The following is a 4,519-nucleotide window of genomic DNA, read 5'->3' on the forward strand; positions in this document are numbered from 1 at the left end:
TCCCAAGCGGGCATTCATTTTTTGTAACACCGCTAATGTAATTTTTGGGTTACCAGATGCACGTTTTCAATCACCAGGTGCACGGCTGTGAAAAGTGTGGACTCTGCCATTTTTCCGACCAATTTCTGTAATTTTCAGAAAATGATTAAAAATACTTCCCGAAGAGCTAGAGGTCCCAAATTTCGTCTCATACCCTCTCTCGTGATGGGCAACAATTGCATCATATCAAAAACATTTCGCATTCACAGGCACCTATGTTTCCTGTAACATTCACTTTTTTCCCAAAACTTAAAACACGATTTTCTATTAAAATGTTTTCTACAAAAACGGTTTTAATTCCATGTAAATGCTCGTCTATATGTGCCCTTTCGTTTAAAATAAACCCCATCCAGATTGGATGTGTACTTTTTGATTTATTCACGTTTTGTGTTTAACAGAATTTTACCCCCAATTGCGGGATACACATAAACCCAGTGAGGTTCCGAGATTACATCGATAAATTGGCCTGAACGTCAATTACACACTTGGGGGTGGGTCGACCAGACAGGTACCGGCGCGAAATCAGAAACCTGGTTTTTGACAACAAGACTTCCATGTCCTAGAGAGACGGGGGTGGTGTCAAACTGATCAGGCCGAATAGAAAATAAGTACTGGGTACTTTTGAGGGATGTGAGCCCCTCGTAACCATGGTAATTTGGACATTTTCCGCCGGCGTCCGATTTAGTGGTTGGAACAGACCCTTCGGCGTCCGATTTATCCTAACTTTTGAGCCACGTTTCCCAGCTTGGTGATGGGAGGATATTGAGCTCTGCCCCGGCAGTTGCTCTATCCCAGCTATTACCTTGTGGGTTTGGTTCATCAATGACCATGGTTCTGGTCCAATGAAGGTGCCTGTCCCTTCGGCGACCGATTGGTGGTTGTTTAGTCCCGGTGAGGGCTAGCTCTCCAGTCCAGTCCCATACTTGTTTCACGGTGCGTCTCCATGGTTGTCCTCTGTTGTCCAGGGAGTTTAATTTCCTCTGACTGATTTGCATTCGTTTTCCACCTGGGAGGGACTCTATCGGCCGGCCTTTGGCTGGTGTTCTGATGGATGTTCCCTCCCGACCCAAGTGGATTTGCCTCTATCGGGGGAGCCCCTTTCGGAATTTTGGTCCCCTAATTTCGATACACTCCAGCCGCGCAACGTTCGTGCGATTTCGAGCCGAACTGTCTGACCAAGTGGCCCTCCATTGGTGTTCCGGTGCGGGGAGTGGCACACTCAGGCTGCGAAGCATGTGGTGATGGTCATCCCGTAACGCATCGGCACCAAAAACACGTATTCTCAAACCCTGTCTTCAAATGTGGACCTACCCGGTTGACCCAAGCGGTCTGTCTGAGGCCGGGCAGCGTCCGGGAAACCAAAGTATTTGGGTTCCGGGGAGTATGGTTGCAAAGCTGAAATTTAAAGGAATTGACGGAAGGGCACCACCAGGAGTGGGGCCTGCGGCTTAATTTGACTCAACACCGAAAACCTCACCCAGGCCGGACGGGATTGACAGGTTGAAAGCGGATCACACACTGAGCGGATCAGCGTGTGTCTACCCTTCACAGAGAGGAATTCCCAGTAAGCGCGGGTCATAAGCTCCGGTCCCTGCCCTTTGTACACACCGCCCGTCACTACTACCGATTGGAGAGGTCCTCGGATCGGCCCCGCTGAGGTCGGTCACGGCCCTGGCGGAGCGCCGAGAAGACGATCAATCTTGACTATCTAGAGGAAGTAAAAGTCGTAACAAGGTTTCCGTAGGTGAACCTGCGGAAGGATCATTAACGGGTTGCCAGCCGCCGGCATGGGGCTGAGCGCCGAAAATCCAGCTATGCTGCGGGTTGGGTAGGGTAGGGGGCTCACGCCTCCCGCCTCTCTCTTCTCCCGGCGCGGGTGTCATCGGTCCTAGCCCGCTTCCCCGCATTCCCCCCTTTGCCTGGGATGTGCCCGACTGGCTCCATCCCCTTTCCCCATTAGCCACGGTTGCATGACTCACCTATGGGCGGGTGGAGAGGCCGCTACCGAAGGGGACTGGGGGTGTCCGGTGAACCGGGACTTCCCAAAATGGTCTAACACTGATGTAAGCGGCTTGAGTATCGCCCCGTATCCTCGCGCGGCACTGGGAACCCAGTCAACTTCTCTGCGCCCCGGCGTAGGTGGGGGTTCAATGTCTGCGCGGCTTCCCTGGCGCTTCGGCGACGAGGACGCAAGCGCAGCTCCCGGAAGCCTCCCTATTCTTAAACCTTTGTCTTTGAACTTATGGCCTGGCGCTCTGGCGAAGTGCGGGTGGAGGAAAGGAGGGTAACCTCCCCATCTCTGCCCGGCCTCTGGCCTCTGCGTGCGTAATGAGAAAAACAAGAGTACAACTCTTAGCGGTGGATCACTCGGCTCGTGCGTCGATGAAGAACGCAGCTAGCTGCGAGAACTAATGTGAATTGCAGGACACATTGATCATTGACACTTCGAACGCACTTTGCGGCCCCATGTTCCTCCTGGGGCTACGCCTGTCTGAGGGTCGCTTTGTCATCAATCGGAACCTCTGGGTTTCCGCAGCTGGGGCAGCTGGGGCAGTCATGTGGTGTATAGAAGACCGCTTTGCCCAGTGTCGATCGGGGGCCTGAGTCCTTCTGATCGAGGCTCAGCCCGTGGACGGTGTGAGGCCGGTAACGGAAGGGAGTCGGGTTCAGATCCCCGAATTTGGAGTGGCGGAGATGGGCGCCGCGAGGCGTCCAGTGCGGTAATGTGACCGATCCCGGAGAAGCTGGCGGGAGCCCCGGGGAGAGTTCAGGGGCGCCCTGGAATGGGTTCGCCCCGAGAGAGGGGCCCAAGCCCTGGAAAGCGTCGCGTTCCCAGCGGCGTCCGGTGAGCTCTCGCTGGCCATTCAAAATCCGGGGGAGAGGGTGTAAGCAGGCACTCGATCCAATCTTTTTTGGGACGGAAGGCGTCTTCCTCCACCTCCCCTCTTCAGTACAAATGGGTCACCAGGTGCACATAGAAGCACCAGGAGTCAGAGTCCAGATGCCCAGAGAGAGAGTGGGCAATCGGACTAAGGAAGGTGGGTACAGGTAGAAAAGTACCACCGGCACCCGGTAACCCAAAACGGACGTCGTGCACCCGGTAACCCAAAGACCCAAGAGAGAGTGGGCAAGTCAGAGTCCGATAGCCCAAAAAGAGAGTGGGCAATCGGACTAAGGAAGGTGGGTACAGGTAGAAAAGTACCACCGGCACCCGGTAACCCAAAACGGACGTTGTGCACCCGGTAACCCAAAGACCCAAGAGAGAGTGGGCAAGTCAGAGTCCGATAGCCCAAAAAGAGAGTGGGCAATCGGACTAAGGAAGGTGGGTACAGGTAGAAAAGTACCACCGGCACCCGGTAACCCAAAACGGACGTCGTGCACCCGGTAACCCAAAGACCCAAGAGAGAGTGGGCAAGTCAGAGTCCGATAGCCCAAAAAGAGAGTGGGCAATCGGACTAAGGAAGGTGGGTACAGGTAGAAAAGTACCACCGGCACCCGGTAACCCAAAACGGACGTTGTGCACCCGGTAACCCAAAGACCCAAGAGAGAGTGGGCAAGTCAGAGTCCGATAGCCCAAAAAGAGAGTGGGCAATCGGACTAAGGAAGGTGGGTACCAGGTAGAAAAGTACCATCGGTACCTGGTAACCCAAAACGGACGTCGTGCACCCGGTAACCCAAAGACCCAAGAGAGAGTGGGCAAGTCAGAGTCCGATAGCCCAAAAAGAGAGTGGGCAATCGGACTAAGGAAGGTGGGTACAGGTAGTACCACCGGTAACCCAGAGTGGACTTAGGTTCTGGGTGGAAAGCGGCCGGGTGACCAGGTGCACATGGGCCTTTTTGGGTGACCAGGTGCACGAGGGCCTTTTTGGGTGACCAGGTGCACGAGGTCCATTTTGGGTGACCAGGTGCACAAGGTCCATTTTGGGTGACCAGGTGCACGAGGTCCATTTTGGGTGACCAGGTGCACGCGGTTCTTAACAGCGCGGCTATCTGCTTTATTGCCGGGGAAGGGTGCTTAAGTGTGGGTGCCCTGGTTCACCTGGTGTGCAAGGTTGTGGAGGTGGGGGGGGGTCCCCTGCTGGAATCATCCCCGGAAATAGAGGGTTGTTCCCCGGGTGGTGAGTGAGGGCCTAACTGCCTGTATGTGTACTCTCATGCCCAGAGAGAGAGGCCTGTTCCTGGATAGGGAGTTAGGCCTTTAGGTCTGAAGGTCAATAGTTCCACTGTCCTTAAGGGGGGCAGAGCAGTCAGCCTCTGTGGAGGTGAGCTGCTCTGTCCCCCTTTTTTTTTGGCCTAATTCCCCAATCACCATACCCAGAGTTGGACATAGTGCAATTTCTGTGATTTATTTACCATCCATTTTGGGTTACCAGATGCACGTTTTCAATCACCAGGTGCACAACAATGTGTATCCATCAGAATAGTTTAAACAGTCCATAAAGCACTCAGGACGGGCGCCCATGGATAGAGGGCCATGGAT

At 54.1% G+C, this 4,519-nt stretch overlaps 1 non-coding gene across 1 annotated transcript; it reads left to right on the forward strand.

The window, feature by feature from the left end:
* The first annotated feature begins 2,386 nt into the window (after positions 1–2,386).
* On the forward strand, positions 2,387–2,540 carry LOC116366223 (5.8S ribosomal RNA). The gene has a single exon (XR_004208249.1). It is a non-coding gene; the product is annotated as a 5.8S ribosomal RNA (ribosomal RNA).
* The last annotated feature ends 1,979 nt before the right edge of the window (positions 2,541–4,519 follow it).

This window comes from Oncorhynchus kisutch, unplaced genomic scaffold, assembly GCF_002021735.2.
Source record: "Oncorhynchus kisutch isolate 150728-3 unplaced genomic scaffold, Okis_V2 scaffold1397, whole genome shotgun sequence".
Taxonomy (NCBI): Eukaryota; Metazoa; Chordata; class Actinopteri; order Salmoniformes; family Salmonidae; genus Oncorhynchus; species Oncorhynchus kisutch.